This window comes from Protopterus annectens, chromosome 4.part0 (assembly GCF_019279795.1).
Source record: "Protopterus annectens isolate FY-2018-M chromosome 4.part0, PAN1.0, whole genome shotgun sequence".
NCBI classification, from domain to species: Eukaryota; Metazoa; Chordata; order Ceratodontiformes; family Protopteridae; genus Protopterus; species Protopterus annectens.
In genome coordinates, this window is record NC_056733.1 from 1548177751 (window position 1) to 1548201244 (window position 23494).

Consider the following 23494-nt stretch of genomic DNA (forward strand, 5'->3'; position numbering starts at 1 on the left):
TTGAAGGATAGCTTCTTGGTTCTGTTTGGGATAGCACGATCCATGCATTCGTGTTAGTGCTTATAAAATGCAATTGTGTAGGATTCAGTAGTGTGTTGTCCATCTGCATGGGTTTCATGAAGTTCACCACTTCTGTCTTAAGAAGCATGAAGTTGGCTTTGGAGAATTTTTTTACCATGGTTTCCTTAATGGGGGGTGGGGGCAGGATGTGGATATCTAGGGTGATTAGCTTATGGACAGATTAGACCAATGAGGCATTGACTTTAAGTGTGGAAAACTGGTCACTCATGTTGGTAATGACTAGATCTAGGATATTGTTGCCCCTGGTGGGGGTCTGGATAAGCTGATCCAGGGCACTGGAGTTTATGAATTCCAGAAAGCGTTGAGTGAAGGAGTTGGCACATGAGTAGTTTTCCCAGTTAATGATGGGGTAGTTTAAATCGCCCATTTTTAGGGTGTTTGTTGAACCCTAATATTTTCCAGTACATCAAGAAAAGAGGAGTGGGAATCCTGGGGCATGGAGTAGGATCTGTAGCAAGCTACAATTTGGATTGCAGTTTTGTTCAGAGTTAGTTGCACTTGGATAACCTCGGATGCATTATGCTGAGTAACTAGCCTGGAGGTGTGGATATCCTTAACGAATATGGACACACCTCAGCCTTTGGTGTTCCGGTCCAGGTTATATGGCGAAAAAGTGTGGTATGACTTATAACCTGGTAGTGCAGGGGTGCTCTCTGGAGCCTTGAACCAGGTCTCAGTCACTGCACAGATATCAATCTTCTCCATTTTAAGGAGAGCCTCGAGTGAGTGCATTTTGAGATTTAGACTTCTAGCATTGAGTAGCATCACCCTCAGTTTTTGCTTGCCTGTCCCTGTTACTGTGGTGAATTTATCATTTGAACATTGCTTAAAAAAGTCACTATAGGAGCGGCAAGAACCTTAGCCAGTATCCGGAATTCCAGAGGTGACAGGTACAGGCCATCTCTGGCAAAGCATTATGGTCTGACGACCATGTCATCCCAGCAAACGCAAAAAGAAACAAACAAGTGAAAACAAAAACCAGAAGACAAAATTACCCTGTACTTGTGAACGCCAGGGGAATTCTTGTATAGTTCACACTTGTAAATTCTCCACACTCAAATGGCTGCTATATGCAAAATCCAGGATAAAATCAGTTGTGTTAGATGCTAAATAAATGTCCACAAAGAGGTCATATGTGACAAAATATCCATATGAATCAAGTAGTGAAGAAAATTTCTCCAAAAGATTTATTGAACCAATACTGTGAAGCGCTTTTCGTCCCACTAATAGTGGTTCTTCTTCAGACAAACAGATTCTAACAAAAAACAAGGTTTAAATACTGATTTTGGCGCCAAAAAGGTGCCATTGCTAGGTTACAATTCTGTGCTTCAATTAGTTAAAGGTATAGTGTCCTAACAACTAGTGAGATGAGTCTATGAATGAATTTAAAACAAAATCAACAAAACTTCAGAACCATTAAAAAGATTAAAAGCATCTCTAAGATGTCATTATTACAATATCTAAATATATACTAAATATGAAACAAGTATAAAAATATATTAAGTATATATGGTAATACAAATCACATCATATTTTACTACATGTTTCAGACTAAGGAATGAGCAGTAAAAAACAAAAACCAGTATGTATAAAAGTTACTCAACTTGGGCACTGAATACATATATAAGTAAATCACATCAAAGAATCGAGTGGTTACAAAAAAGAAAGAAAAAAAAGAAAGAAAAAACGTTATTGTGGGAAATTGCTATTTGAAGCTGGTACAAAGTCACATTAGAACTACAATAATCTGATCAAAATCCCACCTAAAACACATACCTAACTACAAAGTCTAACAAAGGTCATAAATATATGTTCAGGATATACAGTGGCATCTGAACAAAGAACTATTAAATAGTGCAATTAATGTAGTCAGGTCATGTAGAAAGCCTGTGTATTGTAATTATAAAAGAAATATGGTAAAAGTATATATGCTGACATGTGAACAATAAATTTAAAATCAAACACCAACTAGTAAACCTATATAAAAGTAAAATGCAAGGTTACTTAGGACAAATTGCTCCATAAGTGCACGGTAATGTACAGAAATTCACTCCGAAAAAAAAGCAAGCAAACCCCCCCCCCATAAGAATATATGACATGACAGTGATATGTGTCAACATCGTAGGCTTCTCAATTTGAGTAACGGATATAATGTGATAGTCTCATTAAGACCTGGGGGGGCATTGGCATGGCATCTAATCTGCCAAAAAAGTTCTAGTACTTCCAACAGGACTTCAAAGGGTCCTTCACGGCTGTCAGGTGATATGGTATCAATTGCTTTAAAATTGAACTTATGGTTAGGGTTGTCAATAATATGTTTAGCACGTGCATTCTCTGTTTTCTTTTTCTTGATTGTGTATAGGTGTTCGTAGACCCGTTCTCGTAGTTTCCTGTCAGTTTTTCCTAAATAAAATGAAGGGCAAGCCTGGCACTGTGCCAAATAAATTATTTTTGTTGACAAGCAGTTAAATTTATATTTGAGGTCATATGTAATATTCCTTACTGTGAATGTCTGCCCTGTGATCATATGTGCACAATAATTGCACATATTGCACTGATACATACCCACTCTCTGTGTTCCTAGTGCCACATTGTTTTGTAATATTTGTTTCAAGTTTCTCCCTTTTTTCCAGACAATCTTTGGCTTAGGTGGTAATTTTTTACTCAGAACGCCATCGTTAGATATGATGTTCCAATTTTTATTAATGATGAGAGAAATAAAGTTACTGTCTAAGCTATAGGGAGTAATAAAAGAAACATTAATATACATGGGTTCACTAGTACTTACAGGAACGGGTACTTGATTCAAGGCATTAAGAATCGGCATATAGGTAACTGCTTCTCTTTTTAATCCAACCTCTTTTTAATCCAACCTCAGACATAACTTCATCAATAAACACAAACCTTCTGTGTTAGCCTGTACTTCAGAGAAGTAGATAACAAACAGGAAAGGACCCAGGACTGAACCCTGTGATAATCCACTTGTCACTGGTCTGAAGTCGGATTTGGAGTCTGCTACTTTTACAGTGTGGGTTATGTCAGTGAGCCAGTTGGCAGCCTATCTTGTGACATAGGGATTTATACCAAGTTTAGTGAGTTTGTCTATAATTCCAGAGTGGGGGATGGTGTCAAAGCCTTGGCAAGATCAAGATAGGCTGTGTGAACCACCTTACCCTCGTCTACTGCTTTGCTGACTGTTTCAAAGAAGTCTATCAGGTTTAGGAGACATGATCTGCCTTTTACAAACCCAAACTGGGTGGGGTCTAGAGTTTGGAGATTACCAATGTCTTTGTTTATAAGTTCCCTGATGATAGATTCCATGGCCTTGCAGACTTCATGTATAAATAAAAAAAAGATGAAAGTTCTAACATTCTAAGAGGGGCACAGAATGTTAGAACTTTCATCTTTATGAAGTGGGAGTTGTAACACCCAGTGTTTATTTAGGGTGTAATTTTATACCTTTTTGAACTATGTAAAGTTTTTCACTTCGTGTTGCCCCTGCTCTATCCTGTTGGGAATATAGTCTGGGGCTTGAGTATTTCGAAGGTGACTAGGACAACCTTAATTGTATAGTATGTTATTTTTGCGTGTCCAGTGATTTTTACATGATTATCTAATTAGTGTTACCATATGGGCATTATGTTCTGTTTAACATCTAAGCCTTTGACAGAGTTGCATTATTTTATGTTTGTGAATTTTATATGTATTCAGTATATATATATATATTTTTTTTTGCAATTCTGCATTTTAATGTGTTTGTTTTACACACTTTTTATATATTTTTTATATATATATGTTTTTCTGCTTTGCAACTTTAATTGAATTGAATGATGATGTCAGAGTTTGCCTGTACCAATAGGTGAGTTGGATGCAATATTTAAATGCTTCCAAATTTCTTAAGCAATTGTCTGATGAAGCCAGCAAGGTGAAAGTGCTAACATTCTTTAATAAATTTTGAACTGTTTTTAGAAGTCCGCATCACTGTTTATTCCATTGGAGCGTTTGAAGTTGATATTGTTTTGCCGTGTGTGATTCCTGTGGATGTCGCTTGTTTTACTGGTACTTGGATTTTTATACCGAACCAAAGGAGTCTTTGCCCCTTGGTGCTGCCTTTGTTTGTTTTTGTTATAGGCTGTAGAATACTTAACACTGAAAGTGTGATAAGAGACCTTGAGATACAGGTGGACAGTAGTCTCTCCTTTGATAATCACATCACCACAGTAGTCAGGAAATCCTTCTACGTGGCACACCTCATCACAAAAGGTTTCTCATCCAGAAAAAAAGAAGTCATCACTCATTAGACCCATTATAGAGCACAACACCCCTTTTGGTATGTATCTCACAAGACATCTACAACAACTGGATAGGCTGCAGAAATACGTCACAAAGAGGATCACCGGCCTCAAACAGATGCCCTACGCATACCGTCTCAAAAAACTCCAGCTTTACTCCATCGCATATCGCCTACTCAGAGGTGATCTCTGCCTAACATACAAAGCTATGTCAAACTCAGAGCTGTTGTACATGCTCCACTTAAATAAATCCCAACCCTCCGAGCTACACACTCTAGGGACCTAAACCTTGTCACCACAATAAAAAGTACATGCCGGAGGGATAGATTCCTGTCCCAGAGACTTCCCATACTTTAGAATAAACTACATATCTGTATCAAACAAAGCTCCTCATTAGCACTCTTCAAGAAAAATCTTGGTGATTGGATGGGAAATAGGAAATTCACCCCGGGGATCACTTCTGTGGCTTTGCTCGACAGTGACACAGGAAAATCATTTTCTTGGGTGGCAAAAGCCAGGGTACCTTTTTGGCTGGGCTTGTAAAGGCCCTAGGGCCGACAGCCTAGTACCTACCTATGAACCTATGAACCTATGAAAGAGAAGATTTCTCATAAATTATTAGTGGAAGTTCTTTCAGGATATAGATTCTTCCAGGCATACCTTAAGAACAAGAGCATCCTCAATGTGAAATTGCAGGTGATTCCAAATTTAGATTTCTCTAACAGCAAGGTGTGTGCCAAGCAAGGCTTCTTATGAGACAGGAATGCCTGGTCTTCACAAGGCACAGCATGGCATTCTCTGTATGGCTTGGAAGGAGCAGATGCAAACAAATGTATAACTACTTGTGAAGAAGAATTCAATATACATATATCTAGTTTGTTCCAGAGTGGGCTAAGATGAAAGTACGGAGCATGACTGCATCTTTGCAGGCATCATTGCTTTTAAACCCTAGGCCACCTTCATTTTGCTTGCTGGCATAAATGTTTACATTTATTTTTGCGTCTCCTCCAATTACACATAATAATATTTTCTCCATCCAGTAGAAAGCTGAGGGAGAGTAATACATTTCAAAATGTATAATAATTTAGGACAGTTGAACATTTCAGACATTATATTTTCCCACTAAAGACAAATAGAGGCATTATCATGAACAGACGTATACAAAATGAGATTTCAATAATGATTTAATGGTTAATTTGAAGATGTATCAAGAAATCTTATCAGGGCCTGTGGTTTCTTTCTCTGGCTAAGAAAGTTCTCAGATGACTGCAAACTGGGAGCCATTATTGAATCCCCAAATGATGTGGAGATTCTACAAAAGGGCCTTACAGAAACTGATGCTTGGTGCCAGAGCCATGGGCTCAAGCTCAATGCCAAGAAATGTATAGTTATCCCCTTTGGGAAAAACATGTACCCTTGAATTACTGCATAGGTGGCAGTACACTAAATGCCGAAAGTGTGATAAGAGACTTAGGGACACAGGTGGACATTGGTCTCACCTTCAATAACCACATCACCACAACAGTCAAAAAATCCTTCTATGTGGCACACCTCATCACTAAGAGCTTTTCATCCAGTAAAAAAGGCGGTCATTGTCTCACTGTACTCATCCCTCATTAGACCCATTATAGAATACAACTCCCCATTTGGTACGTACCTCTCAAGACATCTGCAACAACTGGAAAGGCCACAGAAATACCTCACTAAAAGAATCACAGGCCTAAAGCAGATGCCCTATGCTGACCATCTAAAAAAACTCCAGCTATACTCTGTTGCATATCGTCTACTCAGAGACAATCTCTGCTTAACATACAAGGCCATGTCAAACCCAGAGCTGTTGGACCTGCTACACTTAAAGAAATCCCAATCCCTCACAGAAACGCACTCCAGGGATCTAAACCTTGTCATCACAATGAACAAAACATGCTGGAGGGATAGGTTCCTGACCCACAGACTCCCCAGACTCAGGAATAGATTGCCCATACATGTCAAGCAGAGCGCCTCTTTGGCCCTCTTCAAAAAAAAACCTTGAAGATTGGATGGGAGATAGGAAATTCACCCTGGGGATCATGTCTGTCGTCCTGCTAGACAGGGGTCCAGGGAAGTAAATATTGTGGGAAGAAATAGCCAGGGAATTGTTATGGCTAGGCTTGTATAGGTAGCCTAATACCAACCTATGAACCTATGACTCTATGAACCTAAATAAAGTCAAATGACCACTGTTTGAGTGGTGAGGTGCACTCGCAAGTTTCATAGATTAGTGCTGATTCTTGGAAAGAATTTTGTCTTGGAGCCAATAAAGAATAATTATTTTTCCTAAATCTAAATTCAAACCTGAATAGTATTAAAAAAAACTGAAGAATTGAAGCAATATAATCCTTGAAAATGCACTCTTAAAATAACACAGTCATTTGAAATAAATAGATCATGTATTTTTTTTTTTTGTCAGAATGATCTTACCTGAAAACTGTGATTGGATTCAACCCACCTTAACAATGCTTTGAACACCTGTGAGGAAAGAGAAGGGTAGAATGGGTAGTGTTGATTGGGATAACTTTTTGTAAGGGAAAGATTATCGCCAACTGAGAATTTGTAATCACTATAGACCTCAGTGTATAGCAAGCCTTATAACGGTTATATAATGAACAGGAAAAGTTCAAGCAGTAAGTAGCTTCCTGAAGTCACTCTTCCTAATGGAATCAAATACTGTCTTGGCAGTGAATGCAGACAGGCATGAATGTGAGTTTTCAGGGTTCCTACTACATGATCGCAGGTGCATTCTGTCGAATGCATCTTGATCAAACAAAAAACATCAAAAAGTCAAAATAGCAAAGCAGCTTTTAAGCAGATTCTTTCCCTGGGAAAGAATTTGCTTGGCCGCTTCCATTACTTTGCTGTTTTTGGCACTGTAGTGTGATCTCAGAGTTGGTATATTTAAGTAGGGGGGTGTGGGGGGCACAACCCACTTTATGTAATTTTTAAAGTTTTATTTATTTATTTATTTATTTTTTTTTTTGGAACAGCGATTCTTTTCCCTTGGAAAAAAATTGCTGTTCTGAGGTTTTAACATTGTAAGCTTTCGCTTACATGAGGTCGATTAATCATCGTTCGCTTTTTTAAGCATTCAATGGTGTAATACAGACCCATTTTTCATCTAGTGTTATTAGCACTTACAGATGATTCACATTTGATCAACTTCAAAATAAAATCTTTGCTTCAGGGGACTGATTACTATGTGAAGAAACAAATTAATTCTTGATCCAAGAGCCACTGCATACATGATGGCTTCAATGTCTGTCAGTAATATGGGTGTATACTTTCCCAGGATCATAAAATGGTTGCTTAGTTTAGTTAAACCAATTATTGAGGAGATTTCTAAATGTACATGGCAGTCCTAAGTACCCTGAATGATTGCAATACATCGACAGTAGTATGCATTAAGGAGCTCAGCATGAGTTTGCTAAGTATACTGCTAAAGTTGGAGGGATATGGAGTTTACCACAGTTAGATTTTAATAAGGCTACCAAAATTGTTAACTAGAAAATATTTGTTATCCAAGCTTGAAGTATTATTATAATTTCAATTTGAGATAAACCAGGAAGATTGGAATTGTTATGGCTAGGCTTGTATAGGCCCTAGGGCCGATAGCCTAGTACCAACCTATGAACCTATGGATGGCAACCAGTCTTTAATGTCTAAAATGTCTAATAACAATTACATTGTTGAGGTCTATGCACATTTGCAGTAAGTCTAAAATCTCTCTTGCACCTGTAATATGACTCCGTTTACATTTTCAATAGTGAAAAGGTACAGGTGTGTCACTATAAGCAATAGTACAATAAATGACAAGCAGTGTCAAATAATCAAAACTGTAAAACTGAAGTTCTAACAGATGAGTTAGCTATGCAATGACTGGTCCAGCAAGTAATACCCAGCTCATACCTAACACCACTGGAGGATCACTTAGTTTCTACTGTAAACTGTTCCAGTTATTGCGTGTGGGACTACTGTCTAGGAATTCATTAGGGTAAAAACTAGCTGTGAGACATAGGAGTGAATGGCTGTCTTACTTTGTTGCTACCTATAGTTGAACTCTTTATTTGCCATTACACCCAGTACATGAATCACCTTAACCTTCATCACTGGTATAGTTGCTGAGTAGTTGCAAAAATGACACTTGAAGGCATCAGTTCCCATGGGGTAGTGTGCAGATCTTATTCTTTGCAGAGTTGGTATCCACAATATTGTCATACACTCTTGTCAAAATATGCTCATGGAAACTATGAAGAGAGGCATGAGTATTCTTTTTCATGGAAAATTTACTAAACTTATGTCCTCTACCCAAATGTTAGCAGAACTATTAGGACATTCTGTCTCACCTAGGCCCTATACACTTAGAAGATCAAGCAAGTTAGCAGGGTTAGTGACTATATTAGTACTTTCCTCTGTGATACAGGTTACATTTATTGGTGGTAGCTTACTTGTCTCAGTAGTAGACTGGTAACAAATATGCTAGATGACTAGTAGATGGCCACTCACTACCTCTAGAGAAAGAATGAAAGTAAGGGTTAATGTCTGCTTTGTCATTGGATTTGTAGTGTGGCATGGTTCCAAACAGTACTGGTTTTGCTGTGAAGTTTGACCCTTTAGTTGCAAATTATTAAAGATAAGAACTGCTAATGAGCTTTACCAGGTAATCCATGGTTTGATTCTATCAGCCTCCATTTGCCTATCGCGTTGCTCTGAACAAGTCAATTAAACTGTCAGAGATACCTGGTCACCCTTCAAAACAAGCCTATCAGGTTCAAGGGTAACACATGAGTTAACAAAAAGCCAGAATCAGACATTTGAACACATTAGCATAAACCACTTTCCTTCTTTGACTGAATGAAATCGAGCTTCTTTCTCTGTATAATTAAGAAAGGTGAAAATGATGCAGCTCAGGTTTATGTTTCGTGAAAGATGAGGCATTAGAAACAGGTAAGCCCTTTCAATAACTGACAGATACTATCAGGTAAACTTGAACTTTTTACAACAACCCCAAATTGCTGACCACACTATTCATTCATTTCTTCTAATTTTTATTGTCATGTTATTTATATTAATTTAAGGTATTAAAATTCATAATCCAAGGCATTTTACATAAAGCCAATAAACAACAATGATTCATAGTTTGCACATTTCAAGAAATAACCAGCATAGCAAACAACTGTAAACAATAAATAAATTAACTAAAATTTCTAATTTAAAAATGTAAAATCCACAACAAAGAAGCAATTTCTCTTCACAGTCATAATAGAATCTCACAAAACAGAATGAAGAGACCTGCTAAAGTAGACCCTGGGCAGGTTTCATAAACAGTTACGCAAAGTATATTGATCATGTTGGCATTACAAAGAGCTACCAACATGATAACATGCTAGTAGGTATTCATTAACTGACTCTACATAGGTTCATAGGTTCATAAGTAGGTACTAGGCTATTGGCCTTAGGACCTATATAAGCCTAGCCAAATGGCAGCTGGCTTTTGCCAGCTAGGAAAATTATTTTCCTGTGTCCCTGTCAAGCAGAGCCATGGAAGTGATCCCAGGGGTGAATTTCCCATCTCCCATCCAATTATCAAGATTTTTCTTGAAGAGTGCTAATGAGGAGCTTTGTTTGATATAGATAGGTAGTTTGTTCCAGAGTATGGGAAGTCCCTGAGATAGGAATCTATCCCTCCAGCATGTTTTGTTTATTGTGGTGACAAAGTTTAGGTCCCCAGAGCATGTAGCTCAAAGGGATTGGGATTTCTTTACATAGAGCACGTCCAACAGCTCTGGGTTTGACATAGCTTTGTATGTTAGGCAGAGATCGCCTCTGAGTAAGCGATATGCGACAGAGTAAAGCTGGAGTTTTTTGAGACGGTCTTCATCGGGCATCTGTTTGAGGCCGGTAATCCTTTTTGTGAAGTATTTCTGTGGCCTTTCCAGTTATTGTAGAGGTCTTGTGAGGTACATACCAAAAGGGGTGTTGTACTCTATAATGGGTCTAATGAGTGATGAGGAGAGGAGAACAATGACATATTTTTTTTCCTGGATGAGAAACCTTTTGTGATGAGGATTTCCTGACTACTGTGACGATATGATTATCAAAGGAGAGACTACTGTCCACTTGTGTCCCAAGGTCTCTTATCACACTTTCAGTGTTAAGTAGCCTATGTTGTAGTTCATGGGTACAGAGTTTTTACCAAAAGGGATGGCAATGCCCTTTGTGGCATTGAGCTTGAGGCCATGGCTTTGACACCAGGCATCTGTCTCAGTGAAGCCCTTTTGTAGGATGTCCACATCATTAGGAGATTTGATTGTGGCTCCTATTTTGCAGTCATCTGTAAACTTTGTTAGCCAAAGACCTTCTGTGTTAGCCTGTACTTCAGATAAGTAGATACCAAACAGGAGAGGACCTAGGACTGAACCCTGTGGTACTCCACTTGTCACTGGTCTGAAGTTGGATTTAGAGTCTGCTACTTTTACAGTGTGGGTTCGGTCAGTGAGCCAGTTGGCAACCCATTGTGACATAGGGATTTATACCTAGTTTAGTGAGTTTTTCTATAATTCCAGAGTGGGGGATGGTGTTGAAAGTCTTGGCGAGATCTAGATAGGCTGTGTGTACCACCTTACCATCATCTACAGCTTTGGTGACCGCTTCAAAGAAGTCTGTCAGGTTTAGAAGACACGATCTGCCTTTTACAAACCTGAACTGGGTAGGGTCCAGAGTTTGGAGATTACCAATGTCATTGTTTATAAGTTCCATGATGATATGCTCCATAGCCTTGCAGACCAGGTTCGTCAGGCTAATGGGGCGGTAGTTCCCGGGGTCCGTGGTGGCCCCCCCTTTGTGGAGTGGGATAACTGTTGCTGTGTGCCATTCAGTGGGCACAAAGCCTGAGGTGAGGCTATGATTGAACATGGTACTTAGGTGGGGTGCCAGTTCATTCTGTAGTTCATGTAGAATGCAGCCTGGGGTGTTGTCAGGTCCCATGGATGCTGTGTTCGTGGCTTTGGAGAGTGTGTTTTTTACCTGTAAAGCTGTGATTACAGGTACTTTGCATTCTTCCGGTATAGAGATGGGCCCTTTAGGGGTTGAGAGAGGAGTAAAGTTAGCATTGAACCTATCTGCCAGGATGTTGGCAATATCAGTTGGTTTTGTATATTTAGTGCCATTGTGCTGTAACTCAGAGAAGATCTGAGTGTTGCCATTGAGATTCTTAACATAGCTATAGAATGCTTTGTGGTTGTCTTTAGAATCAGTGGCGATTTTGTTTTCGTAACTAGCTTTGGAGGACTTTATGAGGGATCTCAGATTCTTACTGAGGCTGACCACGGAGTTCCTCCAATCATGGGATTTTATTCTTTTTTTGCAACAGTTTCTTTCTTCTGTTGTAGAGTTTGTTTATAGCAGGGGACCACCAGATTTGCTTCCTTGTTTTGGAGGATATCATCTTGGTTCTGTTAGGGATTGCATGATCCATGCACTCATTTAAGTGCTTATAAAGTACAGTTGTATAGGATTCAGCAGTTGTATCTCAATTGTCCATCAGCATGGGTGCCGTGAAGTTTGCCACTTCTGACTTAAGAAGTGTGAAGTTGGCTTTGGAGAATTTTTTTACGGTGGTTTCCCTAATTGGGGGGGGGGCTGAGATTTGGATGTCTAGGGTGATTTGCTTGTGTTTGGATCTGACCAATGAGCAATTGACCTCTGGTGTGGAACACTGGCTGCCCATGTTGGTAATGTCCAGGTCTAGGATATTGCTGCCCCAGTTGTGGGTGTGGACAAGTTGATCCAAGGCATTGGAATTTATGAATTCCAGAAAACATTGAGCACAAGAGTTGGTACATGAGTAGTTTTCCCGGTTAATGGTGGGGTAGTTGAAATTTCCCATTATTATGGTGTTAGGTTGTACCCTAATATTTTCCAGTGTATCAGGAAATGAGGAGTGGGAATCCTGGGGCATGGTGGGGGATCTGTAGCAAGCTACAATTTTCATTGCTGTCTTGCCCAGAGTTAGTTTCACTTGGATAATCTCAGATGCATTATGCCGAGCAACTGGCCTGGAGGTGTGGATATCCTTAATGAATATAGACACGCCTCCACCTTTAGTGCTTCGGTCCAAGTTAGTTGGCGGAAAGGTGTGGTATGAATTATAGCCTGGTAATGCAGGGGTGCTCTCTGGAGCCTTGAACCAGGTTTCTGTTACTGCATAGATGTCGATGTTCTCCATTTTAAGGAGTGCCTTGAGTGAGTGCATTTTGAGTTTTAGACTTCTAGCATTGAGTAGCATTACCCTCAGATTTTGCTTGCTTGTACCTGTTACTGTGGTGAATTTGTAATTTGAATATTGCCTAAAAAAGGCACTATAGAGGTGGCATGAGCCTTAGCCAGTATCCAGAATCCTAAGAGTGACAGGTGCAGGCCATCTCTGGCAAAGCATCATTGTTTGTCGATCATGTCATCCCAGGCAGACAGATACTGGATCCCCTTAGAATGACACCAGAATCTTAGCCAATTGTTGAAGTCAATCATTTTGTCCTTGTACTGTGGTGTCATTCTGGGTGATGGCAGGATGCTACTCAGGGCTAGGGTCATACTTGTGTGGGCTACACGATCAGAAAGCTCCTCCATGTCTCTTTTCATGTAGTCCAGGGAGGTATGTCTCAGGTTATTCATTCACACCAGCATGGACAATGACAGAGTCATATTTGTACTTGCTGTGGAGTGACCTGAGTGCATGCATTATGTGGCGGATTCTGGCACCTGATGTGCCACATGGATCCTGGCACATGATATGTAGAGCTGCCAAACAATGGGAAACAGTAGAAAATGCTGATTAAAGCATAAAGACCCAAAGCACATGCTAATTAATAAATCTGATATGGTGCACCTACTCAGGAAGCTTTGAAGCAATTGTGTACACTTGGTGTAGGGTTTGGCCATTTACACCAAAACCTTTAGCAATACAGGTACAATACTCTTAGAAAAATAAAATGTTAGGGGTTGCTGCTATTATTATTATGCTGTATGTGCAAATTGCTTTAAATCAAGGTGTGCTGCTGCCAGACCTCAGGGGAAAAAATAATAATAATAATAAAAAGAAGAGGGGTGTTTACCCTTACCTTATCATGGACTGCATGAAACTAACATTGTTAAGAGATATGGCTTGGACTGGAAACACTGGAGGAAATATGCAACCTGTGCTGCCCCCACCTCAGGCCACAGGGAAATCACGGAGAACCCATGTTAGAGGAAACAAAAGTATGTTTAGCATTATGTATACTAGCTACTGCTACTTTCAAGAGACCTACAGGTGTGTCACGGGTATCAGCCTGTAGAATATTATATCAGTTTTTAAATGCTATTGCTACTACATGCGAGAGAGTATATCTGTTTCCTACAAACACCACAAGAGAGAGTGATAGAGAGAGAAAGAGAAAACAAGAATCATGCAGGAATTTTATGGAATAGTACATTTCCCTAAAGTTTTGGGGGTCAGAGATTACACACACATAGAAATAAAAGCCCCATCTGGGAAACAGGGAAGGAGTTACATCAGTAAAAAAGGTTTCCAGTCTATAAACTGTCATGTTGTCTGTAATGGCCAGGGGATCATCTACAATATCTGTGCAGGTAACCCAGGTAGTTTCCATGTCTCACACATATGGCACGCTTGTAAGCTACACACCTTGTGAGGTGTGACATTCCTCAAGGATATGCAGTGGGGGATGCAGGTTATGCACTGGAAATTTGGATCATGACACCCATGAGAAACCCACACATTCCAATTGAGCAAGGATGCAATGAGGCCAACATTCAAACTAGAAATATTATAGAATGTGTATGGTTTACTTAAATCAAGGTTCTGGTGTCTAGGCAATCATGAAGTATACTGCAGTACAACCAGGCACCTGTGCTGAAATACTTACTGTGTGTGCCATGTTAAACAATGTCATTCTCAGAAAACAGCCTCATCAAGGACAACAAGTGGTAGGGACACAGTTTCAAGGCCCACAGGCAGGGTCATTAGCAGCAGCAACAGCAGGTAAGATGAGGAGTCTGAGGGAGAACCACAAGCTGCAGATGGCACTGGCAAACTGAGGGTATGCAGCATGCCCTTGTTCTGGCTAAGAGGCAAAGGATAGCACACGTACACACTCACTACGTAGCTCAAAGTATAATATTCCATGCATACACATGGGGATACTGATGTCTGTCAGACACCACAACCTCTATTAAACCACGTAATGACAACCCCCAAGCACATAATTGTTACCTGGAGTAATGACAAGGGTAAGTATGGAATCTGTTAATAATAATTGTATATATATATATATATATATATATATATATATATATATATATATATATATATGATTACTTGCCTTAGAAAATATGCATATGCCTCAATGCAGAGCATTAATGTCTCCAATATCTCCTCTGTAAGATGTCTGTAACAAAACAAGTACATGTTAGAAGCAATAGTTTGCATCAAGCCTTTCCATTGACCACCATCCATAAAATATGGAATATATCAATTATACCCACATTTGTATGACAATAGCAAGAGGCAAGTCTGAAGTACTTAAGGTTTCATTGCAGTAATGACAATACTAACTGAAATGCTATGCAGTACAACAATCTAGTACGCAATTCACAAATTAGTAGGAACAAGAAATCCACAACTTTAGCTATGGAAATACATATTGAGAAATCCAGTCTTATGAATAAGCAAGCAGCAGCTATCCACTGTAAGCATCAGACGTACATGCAAACCTAAGTCACAAAGGCATGTGCAAAAGCAGGGCACAGTCATCATCATTTGCACAGGGTGTGTGTGTGTGTGTGTGTGTGTGTGTGTGTGTGTGTGTGTGTGTGTGTGTGTGTGTGTGTGTGTGTGTGTCGGAGGTGGTAGGAAGGCTAGGTGGCAACAAAGAAGTGAGTGTGTACAAGTAAGAAACACATGTATCTCTCAGATTGTACAGTGCTTATGGCCAGTAACAGCAAATGTATAGAACTCAATGGTTCCTAAACCACAAAGACCTCCTAGATGAAGTACATATAACAAACACCCTTAGCAGCCCAAAATGTTTCAAAATAACACCCACATCAACACACAGAACTACATCTGCTGGAGCCTCTACCTCTAAGCCCATAAGGCAAGCCACCATACAATCCAACATTCTAGTCTTTGAAAACTCTATCGTGAGACACACTGATGTCCCTCTCACCAGACTCAGTAAGGAGAAAGTCATGGTCAGTTGCTTGTCAGTGGCTAGGAACCACCACATTACACATGCACTTATGTCATTGGACCACAATTTCCAATATGACTCAGTCATAGTCCATGTGGGAGTAAATGCCCTGAGACGTACCTTCCTATACTATATAAAAAGAGACATCATAGAGCTCTCGGAATATGTGTATCAGGCTGGTATGAGCCTAGCATTGAGCAGCATCTTACCTTCTCCAAGGATGATGCCACAATATGAAGAAAAGATGATTGACTTTAACAATTGGCTTAGTTTCTGGTGACATTCTAAGGGAGTCCAATATTTGTCAATATGGAAGGAGTTGGTCAAAAGACCATGGTGCTTTGCCAGGCATGGTCTGCACTTCTCCCCTCTAGGCTTTCAATTTTTAGCTAAAACCTTGGCTTCACCCATAGTGCCTTTTTAGGCAAAGTCAGTCTGAAAGTACTTTCGACATAGCAAATCAAAACCAAGAAAATCTAGAGGTATTACTGCTCAGTGCTAGGAGTCTAAACAAAAATCTCCACTCCCTAGAAGCTCTGTTTAACCTAGACAATGCTGACATCTGTGCTGTCACTGAGACTTCCTGGCAAGGTCAGACCACAATATGGTGTCCTTTGAAGTAAAAATAAAACCTGGACCCTCAGCTAAACCTGGAATATTCAGGAAATACTCTAAGGCTAACCTTCTGCTACTAAGTGAGAACCTGGCAAAATGTCAAACCCCCATAAACCCTGAGAACACTGTTGCCTATGCAGAACTGTTCACAGAAACACTGTACATGCATATTAATAGCTGCATAGAGGCAGGTGTACCCACCATGAAGAAGTACAGAACTAACTCAAAAAACAAGGCACTCAGTTGGAATCACAAAATCAATATGCTGTGCAATAGGAGGAAGAAAATAATGTCCAAAAATAGGAGGTGCAGCACCCAGCAGGATAAAACTACCCTATTAACCTAAACAAACAATTCAGAGGACAAATAAAGCCTATCGAAGCCAAATTTGAGGTATGTGGGGCTTTACAGGCCAAGGACAAAGACAAAGCATTATTTAGCTATGTCGGCAACCTCAAAGGCAATACACAGTTGTGTGCAGAGCTCATTGTAAATGCAGCCATCTATACTGTGCCAGAAGGTTAATACTGGTAGCACAAGATAGTGGGCTACGTACACACTGACTAAGAAAACTTCCTCCACTTTCCGAAACTGTGAAACCAGTAAAACAAAAATTCAGAGAAAATGGCGCAAAGAGGCAAAGTAACAATTGATTAAGCAAACTGCGATTTAGAATAAATTTCTTTTCACATCAAATACTTTCATCCGTAGACTTCATCAGAAACATAATTCAACCATTTAAAATAAGTTTATATACACTTGAACCAAAAATGTTACACCCTACTTAATTAATCCATCAATAAAGGTCAAATTAAATATTAACAATGAATAAAAAATTGTTAAAAATATTTATTATTTAAATATGACCTCCTATTTTTCAAAAAACACAATGTTAATCATTTCATTTAACCCTGTTTTTTTGTCTGCCTCTAAAATTATTTGTCAATTGGTTTACATCTATTCTAAATCATTTTTGAAATCTCCACCCCTTAAATCAATCTTTCCTTTTTCTAAAATAGAAAAACGGAACTTTTTATGTTTATTACACTCAACTGTGTGCCTATAAAGGGAACTATTAAGATTTTTCTTTTTGATGTTATAAACATGTTTGCATATCCTTTCCATTAGGGTTTTAGTGGTCATGCCAACAAAGAAAGCTAGACATCCACTTGATGTATATGACACCACACACATTTAACTGTTCTCACAGGTCCCTTATCCCTACTTTTATGTAACATCCTCTCTGAAACACACTGACAAGATCATCCTGAGAAATGTGCAATCTCTTTCTCAGACTCAGACTTCTCTTGTGGTGCTTGCAACTAGTAAATTGATGTCTAGATTATGTAACCTAGATAGGTGGGAGGTTCAATACCCAACATAGAAACGCTGTATACATTTGTGTTGCTGTCTCCATTCCTCCTCCAGCACATGTATTTAAATGTGCACACAGTTTTCTTTTAACAACTTTTACGGAAACATCCTGCAAGAAACACACTTATGAGGTCATCCTGACAAAAGTGCAATACCTCACATAAGAGTCAGATCTTTTTCTGTTGTGCTTGTGAGCATTGCACTGTTCTGTAAATTGTGTAAACTAACTAGGTAGGAAGTTCAATACCCAACATGTAGAACCTGTGTGTGTGTGTGTGTGTGTGTGTGTGTGTGTGTGTGTGTGTGTGTGTGTGTGTGTGTGTGTGTGTGTGTGTGTATAGTGGGTTTTGCTGTCTCTATTTCCCCAGTGGAAGTTGCATTTCAATATGAACACAACTTCCTTCTAACAGCTTTTACAGAAACATCCTGCATGAAACACACTTATGAGGACATCATGGCAAACGTACAATCACTCCCATGTGAGCTGGACTTCTCCTGTGGCACGTGTAAGTATTATAGTACTCTCTAGCTTGTGCAGGTAGATAAGTAGAAGGTTCCGTACCCAATATGATATAATTATATGTTTATATGAGGTAGTTTGCAGTTAGGTGAGCAAGTGTTTATTCAACCTACAGTCTGGATACATTTATTAATCTCATAAATAACTGTACCATCCATAAAGCCACCTTTCACATCCACAACTTCATTGCTACAGAAGGGTATAGGTATGTGTACTGTTAGTACTATAATACTTACAATTTTCTATGTGTTACATAAAGGAAATGTTTCTTATTTAGGCAATACTATGTCCACAAATTTGTACATTAATGCTTAACATAACAGTGCCATGGGCTGAATGACAGCTATTTAATGTTTTTAGAGGGGGAGTGATGCAAAAATTTGATATGTAGGAAGGGGGAGAATGTTTCCATTCATCAGATGTCATTTTTTTTCTGTAACATCAGGAAGAACACACAATTACATTGTATTGTCTCCCTACACCGCTGATTCAAAACACTGATGATATCATTGTTTTGCAAGTGAACTGAAACTATTTAAATATCAAATGTCTCTTCTGGTGTCTGCATGTCTCACACTATTATCAGTAATGTGTAAAGAACTAAGTAGGATGTTTGAGTATAGCAGTGCTTAACTTCTACAAGTGTGACACAGTTATAATTGTTTTACACACATATGTAGTGGCAATATTCACAAGCCCAGATTGACTGTTAAACTAATTTTACCAGATAAATCTTTTTGGCAATACACTACTGATGTTTTCCATTCATAGATGCTCTATGTCTCAATTGCATTCAGTATCCTCCTGTGACACTGCTGTTGATAATTGATGTGTTAGATGGTGTAAATAGATAGGTATGCAGTTTGATTCCATCACTGCTTCAATAGTGTGACAGATATTACTGCTATATACCATTGGCCACCTCACAGCCATCTGAATATATCTTTCTAATTATGGGATAAAATTACATTGGCACTCTGTGACACTAGCAAGTGCTAGTATCACCAGGGAAAATAACATTTTATCCACACATTGATTTTATACTGCTTACATACCTGCAGTATGTCACATATGAAGTGTGCATTCTCCTGTGTTGCGTGACTTTGATAGTGTGCTTCGTTATATATGATACTGGAATCCAGTGGCGGGTGTGCCCTTTAGCCTCATACTGTGTCTACTGTTCTGCAAAGGCATATACGATGCGTAGCTGTACAGTGTTATTGTGCACTTCAAATGCTTTTTAGCATAATGATACAGTTTATAAACAATAGTGATGTCATCCATTTAACTGCTCTGTGTCTGTTGGACCTTAAAATGGTCATGTGGCACTTGCAGCTTCAGGAGATGATGTTTAGTTTGTGCTCTTGGGTAGTTGTTTAAGATCCATATATTACTGCTCAGACTATGATGTATCAGTGTTATTGTGACTGTACATGTCACTAACACTGTTTTCATGCACATTGGCTTTATACACATGTAGATGTTGATCCCTCTTAGTAAAAGCAATGAAAATGTGTCAATACTAATGCTTTTATTCAGAGAAATTATGAAAATTTGTTTCCCTGTTCCCTGCAAAACTTATGTAGGCAGTGTTATTCTCTGGCATGGTGAAATGAGACAAAATGCTCTGTGTTTTTGATGTGCTTTAGCAATCACATGCACAAATATCCCTTGCAGAAAGAACATGATGCATTACATAACCACATACTTCATACTTGTAGTGACATTTCTCCTGTAGTACATTGCATTTATCCTGGAATATATTCATATGTTGCCTGCTCTTAGATGGTCATCTGTTCACCATCCACATTCATTGCCAGTTAGAATTGCTGGGCCTTATACTGTAACACATGACTGATGCATACCATTGTGATAATGTTCCCATTCACATTGTGATAGACCTCCACAACCCCTTTCATTAAGGAAATTGTATGACACATATACAGATGAAGTAATAATTTAACCCAGGTGGATTGTCATGCTAGTTTTAAGAATTCTACTGTAGTGCTTGTGGTTCATCCTAATATCATTAGTCAGGAGAATCACATTACTTGCTGTTCAATTCCTGACAGTGGCAACATTATATGAATGCACTGCCATTATATAAACACCGTTGTACCTAGTTATCCATTTTTATGTTGGACAATGATATATCATCACAGGTTGTGATTTCATGACATCAAAATGTTTATTTGGGGCATGACATGCTGTAAGTGCTTCTGTGGCACATACATTGAATACTGGCATTTATTGCATACCTACATTGAATACTGGCATTTATTGCATACTTATATTGATATACTGGTGTTCACGTCTTCCATCTTCTTACATCTTCCACAGTTTCTTATTGATGTCCTCTTTATACATGTGGAACTAGCTTAGAATTGGCTAAAAGAAATTATTTAACATTTCTATTTTTATTGTAAACTATGTTGGTTGCATCACCCAACTTGTTCTTAATATCGGGATCAAAGGAATTTTTCCAAGCCTTCTTTACTGTCTTTGTATATTTAAGTGTTATTACAAAAACGTAAAACTGATGAAGGATTTTGCATTCTGGTTACTGGAGGGCATCTTAACTTTGTAGTGAGACTAATACTCCAATTAGAGGGCAAGTCTAGCTTTTCTACCTCCAAAAACCTAATTTTTCACATTTTGAAACAGTTGTGGATAACACCATTGGAAAAAAGAGAAATCAGATTGTCCAGCTCAAGCATAAAACAACAGTCATCACTAGCAAGTCATGAAGTTCATGCAGTCTGACCTTTAATAATACTGATTACTTAGTGCATTGGGCGGCAGCTCTTAAAGTGTAAAAAAGAGTTAGAATAAGTCTCTTTATGGTAAATCATAGATGAAAAACATCTTAAGTTGTGATTTCTACTTAAAGAAATACTTATATGTCTAATTTGGTATGTAAACCTCAAATACTGAGTAGTTCTTTCTAAGTAAAACATGAATGATTTAAATTCATCTATACTACCCTTCCAAAAAATAAGAATGTCATCCAAAACCAAAAAAAAAAAAAAAAATTGATAATATACTTGCACTTTAGTATATGTTGGAGGGGCAAGCTGCCCCCATAGCTATGCCCACCTTCTGGGGGAAATATACCCCATCAAAAGATATGCAATTATTTAACAAACCCATATCAAAAAGTAATTGATCAATTTCAACAATTGGCTAAGTTTCTGGTGTCATTCAGAGGGGATCCAGCATGTGTCGACCTGGGATGACATGCTCGATAAGCCACGTTGCTTCACAAGAGATGGCTTGCACCTGTCACCCTTATGCTTTCGAATACTGGCCAAGGATTTTGTTGCCCCCATAGTGCCTTTTTTAGGCAAGGCTCAAAAGACAAACCCACCACCATAAATAGCACAAGTAACCAAAAACTGATGGTTATTCTACTCAATGCCAGAAGTCTAAACCTCAAAATGCATGCACTCGAGGCACTCCTCAGTATGGAGAACATCGATATCTGTGCAGTAACAGAAACCTGGTTTAAAGCTCCTAAGAGCACCACAGCATTACCAGGCTATAACTCATACCATACTTTTCAGCCACAGAACCCAGACCGAAACACAAAAGGTGGGGGTGTATCCATATTCATCAAGGATACCCACTGCTCCAGGTTAGTGGCACAGCACAATGCCTCAGAGATCATCCATGTGCAACTAACAACAGGCAAAACTGCAATTCAAATTGTAGCTTGCTACAGATCACCTACCATGATGCAGGACCCCCATTCCTCATTTCTGGAAACACTGGAAAATATGAAGGTCCTACCAAACACCCTAATATTGGGTGATTTCAATTACCCAAACATTAACTGGGAGAACTACTCAAGTACTAACTTCCTTGCCCAATGCTTCCTAAAATTTATAAACTCAAACACCCTGGATCAACTGGTCAACACCCTCACCAGAGGTGACAACATATTGGACCTCATCATCACCAACATGGGCGACCGGTGTTCTACACCTGAGGTCAAACCCTTGCTGATTAGATCAGACCACAGACTAATCACTCAGGATATCCACATTCTGCACCCACCCCCAATCAAGGAAACCACCGTGAAAAACTACTCAAAAGCAAACTTGACGTTACTTAAGACCGAGGTGGAAAGGCTCACAACCCCCATGGTAAAGGACAATGCTGTCCAAGCTGCTGAATCCCTTACAAAGGCACTCTATGAGCACCTGAAAGAATGCATGGATCATGGTGGACCCCTGCCATAAACAAGTTATACAATAGAAGGAGGAAACTAGTGCAGAAAAGAATAAAATCCCAAGAAGGAAAGACATCCCTGATTAGTATCAGCAAGAAACTACGATCCCTCATAAAATCATCCAAGGCTAGCTTTGAAAGAAAAATTGCCAAGGACTCCAAAGATAACCACAAAGTCTTCTTTAGCTATGTCAAGAACCTAAGTGGAAACTCTCAGATCTGCTCTGAGTTAGTGCAGAATGGCACAAAATACACTGAACCAACTGATATTGCCAACATTCTGGCAGACAGGTTTAGTGAAAACTTCACCCTCCTCTCACCCCCTAAAGGGCCCATAACCACACCACAAGAATGTAGTGCCCCAGAAATCACTGACACACAGGTTAAAACAGCCCTATCCAAAGCCAAAAATACAGCTTCAATGGGACCAGATGGTGTCCCAGACTGTGTCTTACATGAGCTCCAAAATGAACTAACCCCTCACCTAAACACACTGTTCAAACTCAGCCTCTCTACAGGCTACATACCCATAGAGTGGCACACAGCAACCATTATCCCACTCCACAAAGGTGGAGCCAGAATGGACCCTGGGAACTATCACCCTATAAGCCTGACTAGCCTGGTCTGCAAGGCTATGGAGCGCATCATCATAGAATTCATTAACAGAGACATTGGGAACCTTCAAACATTGTACCCTACCCAGTTTAGCTTTGTTAAGGGCAGATCATGCCTCCTAAACCTGGTGGACTTCTCTGAGACAGTTACCAAGGCTTTAGATGAGGGAAAGGAGGTCCACACAGCCTACCTAGACCTCACAAAGGCTTTTGACACCATTCCCCATTCTGGTATTATAGACAAGCTCACCAGCCTGAACATAAACCCCTATGTCATGAGATGGGTTGCCAATTGGCTCATGGATAGAACCCACACGGTGAGAGTTGCAGGCTCTAGGTCTGACTCTAAACCAGTTACAAGTGGCGTCCCCCAGAGCTCAGTCCTGGGCCCCTCCTGTTCGGTATATACTTCTCAGAGGTACAGGCAAGCACAGGAGGACTGTGGCTGACCAAGTTCCCAGATGACTGCAAACTGGGCGCCGT